Genomic DNA, 14,539 nt, shown 5'->3' on the forward strand with positions numbered 1-14,539 from the left:
CATGGTTGTTTCTGCGTCAGTAGAAGTTCCCTGTGACATTTCATTGTTATCTCTGTATTTGATGTCTTAGTGGTCTATCTCAAGATGGAGGGTAAAAAAAAAAAAAAAAAGAGGAAACAGACTCCATGTTTCATAACCACTTAATTTGATGATTATTTATACAGTAAAGTGGCAGCATTAAGTTTGTAAGTAGTGTAGAATCAAGTTGATTTATGTGCTTGTGTCTACTATTAATCTTCAAGGAAACCAATACTAGAAAGGAAATATGCTGTGTCCCACCTGTCTTCATAATTACTTTTTTGTATTATACTTTCCTAACTCTGTTGAGACCTAGAACTAAAATAGTACTGTACAGTGAAAAGAATCCCAGCTGTATGGTACTGTATCTTTTATATATCTGCATATTTATTATATTTGTTGTTATAATAATTTTAGTTATATGAATATGTATATATTAATCCTGGACATGATCATTGAACCTGCAACACTAAGGCAAAGCAGCCTTCAGGGTGCATACTATAGCTTGGTCATGTAGAACCATTTTACAAGCCCATACGGCCATTGGTGCCAAGACATCCTGATGATCCTCTATCCAGCCTGGGCTCCTTAACTTCTGGACAAGACTTTTAGGTTGCTATAAGTTACAGCAGGCTTGAGATTACTTTAATTTGTAATTAGAGATGATGTTAAAAATTACCTTGCCTCCCTCATTGTGTATAGAAGCCGCTTGGAAAATTTGGCTAACCATTCTTCTATGTCTTCTGACTTCACTGCGTTATGGGGTAATCTAAGGGCACTGTGCCTAATAAGCCGTATGTTAGCATGGCTAACTACAAAGTTGTGATGGCACCAAAACTGACTTTTCTAGCTTTCCAAATCTTCAATTACTACTATTCAGTAAGCAAGTGTGCAGAATTTTGACCTTGATTCTTGTCAGAAAACTGAGCTCCTGGTCTTCATTCCCAAATAAAAATGTGTCCGACTATCCAAGCTAGATTTTGAGATATACATACATTGGTGTAAGTAGTATTTTTGCATTTATCATTTAAAAATTTGAATTGTGAAGAACTGACACTATGTTGAATATTGCATATTGATGGAAATATGACATAGCTGCTTTCTGTGTGGCTGCCTGAAAAGCAATGCCCACCATGGTGACCAGATTCGTTTTAGATGTACTCTATTGGGAATTGCGGAAATGTTTAGAAAGAGGAAAAAATGGTGGCGGGGTGGGAGTTTTCTTTCTTTTTTCACAAAACTGGTATCTTAACTTTTCTAAGCATATCTCTTAATATTTGATTTCTTAGAACTTTCAAACATCTTGCCGGGAGAGTGTCCTATTCATTATCCTTTTTTTTTTTTTTTTTTAAAGTGAAAATATTGGCATGATTTACTGAAACCAGTCTCAGTTTGGGCAGTATAAGATTTGTTAATACAGGATATTTTTTCAAGTAAGCTTCAGCAGATAACCACAAATGCCAAAGACAGTATTTTTACTTCAGTGCAGGCATTGCATATACAATTTCTGACTGAGATGGGAAGAGGAAAAACTAGCTCCAAGCTTTGTATTTTGATGAAGAAATCTAGAAGAACCCTGGGGAATTGTATAGAAAAATACATGAACAGATAACGCAGTATATTCAAACCTCATGATGACACACTTAAGCAGAAAAAAACTTTTTAGCCAATGAATACATTTCTTATTTTGCCATAGCCAAGATTATCAAGATGGCATTGCTGATAGAAGAGAACAAAACTTGCAGGCAAGTTTCTGCCTCAAATACACTTATCTTTCGAATACCCTAATGTGCCAATTCTGCTCTTAAAGGAAAAATAGTTTACATACCTGACATCTGAGCCCTTTAAATCCTACCCAAAAATGTCTTTAGCATGCAGAAGAGTGGAAGAAAACGTCTGAATCTTAAGAGAAAAGCTTGAGGAAATAAGGAAGGGAATACAAACTAAGGCAGTCACAAGGGAAAAACTCTTGAAGGTGAAAGCTTAGAAGTGAAAAAGTATATGTAACTCTTCTAGTCGCCTTAACATACTGAAGTTTAAACGCTTGAATTGTGGTATAACACTGCAGAAGGGATAGTTCAATATAAAGTAATTAACAAATATTGACCAAAGACTGGGGAGGGAAAAGGTTTAAAAGATTTTGTGTATTCATCCCTAGCTGTAATAGGGAGATGGAAAGAGAGCAAAGAATTGCTTGCAATCTGTAAACTCTCCTCAAATAATTTGAAAATTAGCTATAAAAGGCGTAAACATCCAGTGAAGAGAATGGCTTTCTTACGTGTTTCAATTCCTACATTAACTTACAGCATTACAGTTAGTGCTTGTAACTTTTGCATGGGATGTTTGGTTTCTTTCTCAGTTGAGCAGACACATTCAACTTTAGCACTTGCAGAAGTATTCTGCTTATCAAGGTAGCACCCTTGTTGATTTATACACAAAGGTCTTCATAGAGCAAACAAGTGATCTCTCTCTCCTGGGGAACCAGCAGTTCTGTTTGTGCACGTATTGACGGGCTTATTTGGAATTTCACCAAATATATTTAATCCAAACTGAATGGGAGTTTTGCCATAGACTGTCATGAACTTTTACAGATTTAGTCCTTAACATCGTTTCGGATCTGTGAATCTCACTGTTAGGGGGAGGGGAAAAAAGAAAAAAAAAAAAGGACCATACAAATTTCATGAGGTATGCATTGTATAGAGGATAAATGATTATAAGCATATGGTAGCTTTCCATGAACAGACTTGCATATGCATAAAACTTTCTTTAGAAGTAGCCTTGGAAGCATGTAGAGCTTCCAATATATCATTCAGACCACTAAATTAGACTTTCTCCTTTCCCCCCCTCCCCTGTTTGGTACCGTAAAATGACAAGACATAGGAGTAAATATACTCCTTAATTCCTTTCTTCCCTCTTTTCCCTCCCTTCTCCCAAGAGGTTTCAGGGAATCATTGTTTAACATCGATACTCATTCTGGCTCTGTGATGCATAACATGTGAAGAGATTGCCTTCAGCTGAAAGGCAAAAAGCTAGGTTATTGGAAAATACACAGAGAGAATAACTATATAAATAAACGATATGATAGTACGTTAAGGAGTTGATCATACATGTCAACACTAATTTTGTCTTACTGGGAAAACCAGGAGAGCGCGATTTTTCTTTTAGTGGGTCCCTGTGTGACCTATTCTGTATTTCCTATACACTCCTTGTAGTCAATTAAGGAGGTTTGTGGTGGGTGGTGGGGGAGGATTATTCTTCTTTATGCATGTCAGTTGTCCTCTACTTTGTTAACTCCCCTTTGCAGGCTGACAGCAAACTATAACAAAACTCTGGAGTAGCTCAGAGTTGCATTTCTGTATCTAATCTGAGATGGTTTTGAAGTGGATCGCATTGGCCCTAACAGGATTGGAGTCAGCAGCATACAGCAGCTGAAAATGCCATACTTTGGCTCTGTTGCTGGGCTAAGTCTTAATATTGCCCTTTGTTATTCTTGCATGTCATTTTATTTTTAGGTAGCATTGTTTATGAGGACGTAGAGAAGAGGGGTGGGAGACAGAGAGGGAAATAAAGGTTGTTGGACTAACAACCTTAATATACAGATGTAAACTGGTGAAGAGTTGGATAACTAGAGTCATCCTCAGAGATCTCGATGTGTGGGTGGGTAAACGTTAAGATCAAGTGTGAGCTATAAGTTAACGTCAGAGTATTAGCAATTTATAACAAGGTTTTGCATTTATTACATTTTTGGGTAATGTGTCCTCATGTAGATTATGATTAATTGCATGCTTTGTTGCATGAAAATGTCATTCTGATGGACTCGCAGCAGGGGAGGATGCTGCAAAATAGAGTGAGTGCTTGAGAGACAGGTAAACATGCCAGACGGTATTTCAGATGCACTCCATCATGTTATCTTCCAGGAACAAATGTGTGGGATGCAGTAGTGTTTTAAGCAACAAGCTCATTTGGACTAACGTTAACTACATGCATTTGAAACAACTGGGTAGACAGTGATTTACGAGGTGAAGTTCAGTAACAATTTGACAGGTAGTGCTTTAGTGGCACTCATCAATCTGATGATTTAGTTATGAAATATTTTTGCAATTTGTCCAAAATATCTCTGCCTGGTAGAGCATCAGATGAGATGGCTTCTTGGGTCCTTTTAATAAGGAAATTGCAGAAAACTGGGAACGAAGGGCACAGCTTCAAGTAGTAGTGATCGTTGTACATATGTGAATGTCTTGAAGCACTTGAGGACTGCGGTAATACAGAAGTGATATATATAATCTTTCTGTACTATCAGTAATAACCAGCGCACCTCAGAGCACTCTCAAGAGTTTAGCAACTCAATGGCTGATAAAGTTAGGCCAGGACAGGTTTGCCACCCCCCCTTCCCTCCCCCCCCCCCATCTGCTTAGCATAATCAGAAGAGAATAATTTTGCTACTTCTTCACTTAATTTAATTTTTACTCCATTGAAAGGGGAGGAATTTCCGATACGGAGTGCAGAGTTATTCCCCGTAGCGTTTTGGATGTAAAGGGAAGCTGTGGCAGAGATTCTCCCTTACAGGAGGAGCCACCTGGAAGCAGCGCCCAGTCCTTGCTTCCCTGCCGGTCTTCAGACTGCACGGCCCTGGTTCTGTGCGGCGAGAGAGTGGAAGCACATGCATGCCGAGGGTAAAAGGGCACGGACATAAGTAGATGGAAAAGATCTGCAGGACTGTCTTAACTACATTTCTGTCAATGAGACATTGTTTCCTATAATACAATCTTAAATCAGTTCTTCATTAAAATTTTAAACCACTCGGCTCCAGAGTAAAATGCTTCTGTCCCTTTTCTCCTTAAAAAATAATGTGCATGTGTCTATTGGAATTGTATTGTTATATTTCAAAATACCTTAACAGGCTGGTTTCTAATGAGCAATTCTTTTCTGATAGCAGTGCACTTTTTCTAGAGCAGCAGAACAGCTCATAAATAGTTAATCCGAGCAATAGCCATACTTGGGCACTTGAGTAACAGTCTTGGTGGGTAACTTCTCAATCATGCAAACAGGCCACTGCAGCTTTATCAGGAACAGCAACAATATGTCAAATTTTGAAGAGGAATGGGAGTCACTGACAAATTTTCCCATCTAATTCTAAGTATAAAGCTGAAGCGTATTTGCTTAAGACAACAGTATCCAGAGCAATCCAGATTTTTTTCTGTGAACTTTTTTTAGGACATGATACCCATTAAAATAAATTTGGACTAAGATAAAATGTTGAAGTCCTTGCTTTATATAAAAAATTGTGTGTTTCTTTTACATTGTGTGTGTTTCAGCTGTTCAGTTTATAGTTTATCCTTGTCATTTCTTTCACAGCATTGGAATTTAAATATGTATATCATGTTTTGTTAATAATATGGCACTGAATTGAATTACTGTATTTTTAATGAAAGCTCTTCAGGTTTAATGAGTAAAGAAAGAACGTAAAATATAATAACACAAGTCTTAATATTTTCTTGATCACAAGTCAAGCCTTCTATATAATTTATTAAAGTAGCATAATGTCCTTAAATTTGAGGTCAAGATTTTGCAGGCTTAGCAGAGTTTTTTATGCATAAGGGAAAGATGAAACTTTAAAAATATTATTTCAGCAGTTTCATAATTTAGGATTGTGACCTCATGCTCTAAGAATAATTATGGCACATCACGATCAGCAGTTTATCAATATTCATTCATAGACTTCTTAGACTCTCTTCGTATCATGGTTGGTTTTTTTTTTTCCTTTTCATGAAACCATGGTGACTTTAAGATAGCTAGTAAATGCCTCAAGAAGCACAGCCAATTGTATTATTTATTTTGAGGGGCTCTAACCAGTATCTACAGTATTTATGAAAGCCCTTTTTATTCTCTTCTTTTCCTGTATTTTTATTTAGTTGTTATACCTTCTGCTGCCAGTTGGGACCAGTGTTTTTAGGAGCTATCACAGTGACCACAGGCAGCCCCTAGAGCCTGTATTTATGGCTGCCTGGTAAAAGCTTATCAGCTATGCTTTGACTGTGGCCACCAAGAACTTGTTGTGGCCACACAAGCGGTTCCTGCAAAAACCTGGGGGGTTGCCGTTGGTTTAAACTGTAACTATAATGGCAGAAAAGGCACGAGAACTTACGCGAGCCTCTGTGGGTGCCTAAAATTAGTCTGTGGCTGTAAATTCAGTGGTATTGCATCAGTCCGTAATCAAGACGGTCAAAGCCCGAGAGCCAGCTACAAGTAAATCCCAAATCAGTGGCATGAACACTTCATGAGTTTATTAAAATGTCCATCTGGCATCTCTGACGAAGCATTAAATGACGTTCTCCAGCCTACCCACCCAAGAGCAGCTGGCAGCAAAATAGCACAAACTCTTTTATCTGTCCTGTAAATACCGCAGAGAAGGGCAGCAGGCACCCATGGTGCTTCTGCTGGAGTAGTTGGTAAGAGGGCACCACCTGGCCTGACAAAGGCACAACCATTTACAGCCGTCAAGGACAAAAGGTGATTCCTCAGAAGTTCAAGGATGCAGAGATTCAACTCTACAAAAAGAATAGAGCTCATGCTTTAGAAACTGGTGTAATTGTTCACTTCTCGCAGGAAAAAGAAACTCTTACATTTTCTGGAATAACGGTCAGCAGACCTGGAAGTTTGGTTTGGTTGAGGAACAATTAATGCAATTTTGCAGCCAAGGAAATCTCAGAAAAGCTGAGAATAAAGGCCTGTATATCATCTTTGTCAAGTAAACCAAAGCCTGTAATACCATTAATCGCAAGGGTTTCTTCAGGCTTCAGCAAAATTCAGCTGTTTGGGCAAGCTCTTGAATTGGCAACTCTGGCGAGTGTTTTCAATCAAGGCAGAGCATTGCAGCTTTTCATTGTCGGAAGGGCACAAAGCAAGGCTTTGTCTCCGCCCTGATCTGCCATGGTATCTTGTAGGCAGAGCTGCTTCCTGACGTGTTTGGAGACTGCGATAGGGGAAACTGCATGCCGTGTTACGGGATTGGGGGAATTTTCAACTTTCAGCAACTTTTGCATCAAATCTAAGGTTGTGCAGCTGATAACCTGCAGCCTGCTCTGTGCCAGTGACTGCAGTTGGTTCCCAAACGGTTGAGAGCCAGGAGGGACTGACTCTCCAGATCATTCTGCCAAACAGCTTGGCCTGAGCACTTTCGTGAGGAAAACTGAGGTCCTGCTTCAGCCTCACTCCACTAGAAAACATGCACGTTAGCAGTGCAGGCTTGACATTTGTAGGCAATTTCTGCTACTTCTGCAGCAAGTTGTCTGAGCACTGCGCTTGACAACAGAGTCACAAAAGAGGGTAACAAAAGGCAGAGCAGCATTTGCGAGATTAAAGCGGTGTTTCTGGAATGAAAGAAGCGCTGAACTTCAAACAAGTGCTTGGTATGCGTTTACTTTTATTAACATTCCTCTGTACGACTGTGAAATTTGGATAACAGCCTTGTTTCTTCCAAGCATTAACCAGTTCCTCTTGGATGGTCTTTTGAGTCCTTGCTGGTGTAAAAGGCCTGGAAAAGGTTTTAGGTGTCAAGTTCTTACAAGTGTTTTCAAATACTCAGTGTAGAAGCATGTTTTTGTAGATACAGGAGCACAGATGTAGATTTTCGAAGAGAATGATGGACGGTGTGGTGCCTGAAGCCGATTTCTGTGGACTCATTAAAATCAGAATGGCTCTGAGGCAAGTCCAGAAAATATTGCAAGGATGTGTTGAAGGAAAGTCCATGTTTGGAGTCCAAAACCACATGAAAAATGACGACACTACCCACTGTGGTCAAGCTTTTGCAGATTCAATAACTAGACTTCTATAGATATATGCAAAACTAGAATACATTGCTCTGGGAAAACAAGCAGAATGAAAATAGGTAAATCAGATGAGTATCTGTAGCTGTTAATGTGCTGCAAAAATGGAGTTAATTTCTTGCTTAAGTCAAAAAAGTGAACTCTTCCTACACAGACTAGCAGGATTTAATTCATCGTCATAATGGAAACCCTTCTTTCCAGAAGCATGTAGAAGACCTTCAGGGGTGTGTAGGTAAAATGGTTAGCACCGCATCTGATGTGCAACGTGACAGATACGCTGTCTTGTGTGTGCCGGTTTTAGGGGAAGTGCGTACTTTGCTTCCGTCATTTTAATTACAAAAAAAAAAAAGTATGAAACAAAGCAGTATCTGATACATTTGGGCCTAAGTCTTCTATGTGCTTTGAACCAAGGAGCAGGGTTTCCCCTGTGGGCAGTATTCATGGTGGGGACAAAGAGGAGTTGTGGGCTGCAGTACGGCAGCACAGCTACCTGTGAGCTTAATTCAGGTGAGCTGGGGTGAGGGCTGCTAACAAGATTTGTAATTGCTGGTTTCACTGATGGTAAACTAGTTGTGAATGAACTGAATCAAATATTCACTCCTGTCACAAAGCGGGACTCCCCACCCCTTTCCCTAAAGAGACCTGGAGGGTACAAGAGAGAAGGCAGCGATGCCGTGCCGGCGGCAGCGGGCTCCCCTCGGCATCGGCAGGCTGCTTTCCCGGCCCCTCATTCCCTGGGCACCGCGGTCCCAGCAAGGTGGGTGCCGGAGGCTGTGGACCACAAAAGGGAGAGAGGTGGCAACCTGAAGGAATGAGAAGGAGGGTCAGAAGGGTTTGTGTCAGCTCATGGGTGTGTTTGGACGTGCTCGGTGGGACGGAGGGCAGGTCTTCTGAGGGGGTTGTGTGCTTTAATTAAGCAGATGATGCTTTTTAAATATACGAGTATGTGTGAGGGGCCAAAGCTTTAAAGCGATGATAGCTTTTTGAGCACTTTTTCCTATTTCCTATAACCTAACCTTATTGGTTAAGGTAGCACGTCCAGCAGAACCCTAGACAGCGCCTAAGGAAATTAAGTTTTACATAACTGAGCTGTCTATCTGTTCCCGCCTAATAAGTTTTGAATGTCAGCCAACTTCAACTAAATTTGACAGTGGGTAGCTATTACCTCTTTCAATTTTAGCTGTTATCCCTTACCAGTTCCATTAAAATAAGTGACTGGATGGAAGAGTGGCACCCAATTAGTGCCCCCATTGGAGGAAAGGTGATAGTTTGCATTTTTCTCCTGCTAAACCTTGCAAGGGTGAAAGAGGAAGCCTTAGGAAACAAAGTTTCATTATTCCTGCTCCTGAATAACAACCTAATAATAATAAAAAAAAAAAATAGTAAGACCATTTTCATATACTTCGGAGCTCAGCACTTGCTTTATTTTGTTTATGTTTATTGGGAAATACGGAAAGCAGATATGGAAGTAAGAAGAAGTTGTAGGTCTGTTCACGCTTTGTGACTGCAGTGGGCTCCTGTGCCAGGAGCTGCCTGGAGGGCTCTGAAGCCTGAAGGGGTGCACGTGGGGACAGCAGGGGCCTCTTGGATCCTCCAGCCACATAATAAAGTTGAGTTACACTGTGATTGCTGCAGTGTTCAAACTGTGGGTCCTTGAAACTTACTCTTTGTTGAGTCATCTTCTTTCTTCCCTAAGTGCTTATTCTGCATATTGCACACCTGTTTATGGCAGAAATAATTTTGGTGACTACAGCGGGGGGGGGGGGGGGGGGAGCAGACCATTTAAGAATACACAGAAATTGCATAATGGAACAAAGAATGTGTGTCATCAGGTTCTTTCTGTTTGGTTTTAATTGCACTCTGTGTGGGACCTGTTGTGTCAGTGAGTGATATTGTGGCTTAACAATGACTGTAAATATCGCAGTCCTTCTATAGAAAATTGAAAGTCTGTGCCACAGACAGGCTGCATAAATGAGATTTGGGGGGTGATGGCTTAGCAAGTAATAATGTTTGCTCACTCTGCTGCACACCTTGATTACTATGTAAATTGTGTAAATTTATGCATAAGCACATAATTATGCTCACTCAACTGTCAGTTTGCCTCTACAGTAACGTGCTTTTGTGCATAAACAGTTAAACATCCTTTTCCTGAAATGGGAGGGATGGTGGTATTTTTAATTATTGTAGCAGCTCTTATTCCCACTGAAGTTAAAGGTAAGCTGCCTTCCAAAATCAAGGCCTGCTATATACTGCAAGAGGATTTTGACAGTGTGCAGAAGAGGATTTAGAAGAGGAACCGGAGCTGTGTTAGTTGCAAAGCACAGCCCAAGGAAGTTAATACTCCCATTTTCTTTTAGTCTTTGCTAGGTGGGTTTCAGCTATTCAGCCAGAGAGAGTGGTAGGTACAGTACTGTGTATCATTAGTATGTGAGCAGTAGAGTGAATTTCAGCTGAATAAAAATGAATTCTTTGACTTGCAATTGTGAACGTTTCTAGTTTGCCTTGACAATCCTGTCAAGACAAATTTGAACTTTGTCAGCAATTGTGATTGCTTGTGGGAGAATTACCAAAAGCCTTTGCTCTAGGTATCAGTCAGTGATCGCAGCCCTCATCTGCTATTTGACCAAAATTTTCCATGGCACTCAGCAGGCTATTACTTGTCACTCTGACATATAATGGAGGGGTATTTTAATTGATTTAAAAGTTAAAATCTATAGTTAGTTAATACAGTATAACTGTATTAAATGTCAGCAGTTACACTTGCTGTGAAAATAGGGAAAGAGGAGTTGAAAGGACTTGGGGTTTGGAATATTAAAAAAAACACACAAAATTGATTTTACCTTCTACTTCTACAGGCTATCAATAGAATTTTTATTTAGTTAATGGGAGCAGATATTTCCTATTTTGTAATTACTGTTGATTTTAAAAGGGATTCTTGAATGTTAACTGTGCATCTAGTTACTAAAACCTGTATCTTCCAGTGCTCAATAGTACTTCTGCTCAAAAGTCTTCACTTTTGTGGCGAGATCTGAATGACTGCGTTTCTGCTCTGATGCCGTTTTGTTTTACGACCTAAACTGTTCACCTGTCGTGATCTCCCGATGTCTAAAATAAGTATAATTCTATCCAAATCCAAGGGGTATGCAACATTAAAAATTGCAAATCACTCTAAGGCTGTACAGCATGAGTGCAGTTGGTGCATTTGCAAGTATGCAGTGTCTTTCTAACTGGTGATGGTGATGATTAGTTCAAAACATCTTTTTCTATGTGTCCATTTCAAAACAAGCTCTCTTGTCAGAGACAAAATGAAGAGGGGAAGGCTCCGCAAAGATAAGTGCCTCACATCTCTCCCCGCACCCCCCCCCCCCCCCCCCCAGGTCATTCAGCTTACCTGGCTTTCTAATTTAGGAAGAAGCATGGAAAGAGTATCTGCATTCCTCCTACAATAGTAGGATGAGAAACAGGGCTATTGAACACTCATTAATACAGTTCTATTTTGGCCCATACTGCCTGACAGTTGACATAAACTACAGGCAAGGGAAAACAGAGCGACTTGAAGTGTACAAATAAATGTGGTAATCAACAATATCACCACCAACCGGAGTGACTGTACTTTGCCTTAGTGTAAATGTAAAATAGTAATTGTCACTGTGTAGCAGAGGTGGGGCAAGTGGGAAGTGATGTCACTGTCTGAACTGGTGCTGCTACTTGCCATGCCCCCTGCTAATCACAATTTTTACAAGCAGATACAAAGCCTGGAGAGGCTGTTCCACCTGTGACAAAATTCACAGGTTGGACTGGGGTCAGAATACTTTTAAAACTCTGATTTTTCTCACAGTGTATTTTCTGAGAAGGTACCACAGAGCCCTTTACCAGCAGTTAGTCGTTTTAGACCAAGGAATTATTCACATACTTGCTAGAGCTGCGCAGGGTAGATGTTTGCCTCCTGAAGTTAAGGCAGGAGGAGGGTTGCATAGCTACTTCTTTGCACTGAAGAGAAAATGGGACTGTTTTTCTTATTTCACCCTGGTTGGTGAATGCTCTGTGAAAACATGAGAGAATCCTCTATGGAAAATTGACCTATAGGGAACAGTTTATCAGAGGAACTTCACATATGCTGGTAAAGAAACACAACTTATGGGTTATATTTGAAAACCAGGTTATACGTGGGATTGCACACCTAGAACTTAAAGCTAGTTTGTGATGAGTTTGGGTTTTGTTTTGTGTTTCCAAAGCATCAACTGCCTTAGAATGGCACCTTTATATTAGGTACATCATTTGAAGAAATGATGGCTAGACAACTTGCTAATGTATTGGAGGAAATCCAATTGCAAACTGTTGGTAAGCATCCTGAGAGTCGGAGAGACTGGGAAGTGAGTCCTAGGCTAGATGATGTTTGCAGATAGGCACAGGCAAAGGCCACTGGAGATGTGACTGGCCAAGCAAAGAAGCCACAGTCAGAAAAATGAGGGATTGTTGCACGAGGGCCAGCTGCACCACTCATAGAAGTAGGCCATGTGAAGGTCTGTCTGAATACCTGTTCCTATGCCGTTTTTCCTTCTTTGCTTTTTCTCCTTCTCCCAGAAGCTGACAGGTATGAATCCCACATCCGTTGGCCCTGTATCGCCTACTGAATGCGGGCATATTCTGCTCGCCGTAACCCTTGCCTGTTCCTCAAACATCATGACTGTCTTTTTATTACTCTGTCAAAAGGTAGCAAAAGCCCATGAAAGTGACAAGAGGGGAACAGTAAAGGAAATAGAAGTGGAAATCGCCCTGGCTTTTCTACCTTCTAGTTTTAGGAAGATGTTTTATTGGGGCCATGGGACCAGGAAGGCAGAAGAGACAAATTTATGAACTACCCCAATGTCTGTGTAGTTCCACAACTGAGAGCTGCAAGAGTCGTCTTATTTCTTGTATCAAGTAATAATTGTATGCATTGAAACACCATGAACAGCTTGACTGTCTTAAAATGGAAAAATCTTAGTTAAAATGAAGCCTTCATTATTTCGAATAGTGTTGTCACAGAAGATATTTCAAAATAATGTGAATATTTGCCTTTTAAAATACCTGTTAATCAGAGATGGTGGTGAAGTTGGATTTATGCTTTTACTGTATAATCTGAAACAAGTGCCAAGCTGGAAACTTTCAGTAAAAGGTAAAGAATTGTGCCTAACTTTATTAAGTATTATTACCTTTTGATTAGTAAGATCACCTTCGGCAGATTGTTTCTTTTTCCAACCTTCTTTTTACAGATGCACGCAGAACTTGCTGCACGTTGCAACATACTTAAGTCTGTTCGTGTCAGGAATTTCTCCGATATGCTTATGGGCTCGAGTCTTATTACTCAGTTCTGCATTGGTAACTCATACTAAATAATATTGTGAGCTGTCTGTTACCTTTTATTTTTCCCTACGCCTTGTTTATGAAGCTTAGGTTAGTGTGCAGACTTTCCTACTTCTATATTCTGTTCCTATGTGGAATTATAATATACACTGGTACCATAATGCTAATATGCTTTCAACATCCGTACTAATTTTGTCTTGTTGGCTGTGGGGGGCACAAGGGAGCTGAAAGGGCAAACACCCGCCTTTCCCCCCATTACATTCTTTCAGCTCAAGCAATAATTATACGTGGTGCCTTTTGAAGCCTGTGGGATTGCTCTTATGAGTAAAGGTCTGCCATACTGGGGCTTTTATTTGACAAGTTGGAAAATAGCCTTTGTTCCCATGGTAACCTTTTTTTGTGCTTTGGTGCGTTTTTTCCCTATGGTTTCATGGTTGCTCTGGAGGTTTTTCTGTTGTGGTATTTTAATCTCCATTAGACTGGGGATGACAGTTCAGTTTACTTTTTGCTATTATGAAATATTTCAATTTTTTTTTAATTTGATTACAGAACTCTTGTAAACTCTTTATATTGCGTGGTTAGGTCATTAATGGTTTGGTGGCTTTCTCTGTAAGTGTATCATGCACTCAAAAGATAAATCGAACAGATTGTAATAGGAAAGTATGCACGACTGGACCAAGCTGCTTCTGTTACAAACTGATATTTTTGATACAGGTATTCTTTTAGGACTTACGGGGCCAAGCCCGTACCAGACATACCACGTAGATTTTTGTCTCTGCAACAGAAGGACATTTCTTAAGGTTGAAAACAGTCAATACTCTGGTCATCAATGTCATTTCAGGTTGCTGTAATAAGGGTTTCATAAAATAAAGCTTTCAAGCAAAGGCAAGTATTTTTAGGAGTTGCTTGTTTAGACTCTGAGGGAAGAACTTGAAGAAAGTAGTGAGCTTTATTTTGAGAAGAGGAGGCTTTTTAAAGAGATGTTCTTGTTACTGGTAGCATCTCTCTGCATTTGGCTTCTATGTATATTTTTCTTCTTCCTTGCTCGTTCAATTTTTCTTTGTCTTGGAAGTGCTCAATAGCAGAGCAAAATAGTCATGCAGTCTTGTCTTGCCTGCAGTTCCTCATGCTAACGATTTCCCACGGGTGTCCCCATCAGCAGGTGAACCTCACTTGAATCACTGCATTTCATGCAGTTTTAAAATATTGGTATGTTGCTGACCAAGAAGGCAGCAGAGCCTCACCAAGTAAATGCTACTATGCTCTCGTACGAGAGTGATCAGGATGCGTAATTATTTTACATATTTTTCAGTGGTGGAAGATGAGATGGTGCTATGGAAAACTGGATT

General features: G+C 40.1%; 1 protein-coding gene across 3 annotated transcripts in view; it reads left to right on the plus strand.

Annotated features, from left to right (window-relative positions):
• The window catches only part of NR3C2 (nuclear receptor subfamily 3 group C member 2), a 214,920-nt gene that overhangs the window by 96,951 nt on the left and 103,430 nt on the right, over positions 1 to 14,539 (plus strand). The gene's annotated exons all lie outside the window — the stretch shown is intronic.

The sequence above is a fragment of the Nipponia nippon genome, unplaced genomic scaffold (genome assembly GCF_047370975.1).
Source record: "Nipponia nippon isolate SJK-2023a ecotype South Korea unplaced genomic scaffold, ASM4737097v1 scaffold_6, whole genome shotgun sequence".
Lineage (NCBI taxonomy): Eukaryota > Metazoa > Chordata > Aves > Pelecaniformes > Threskiornithidae > Nipponia > Nipponia nippon.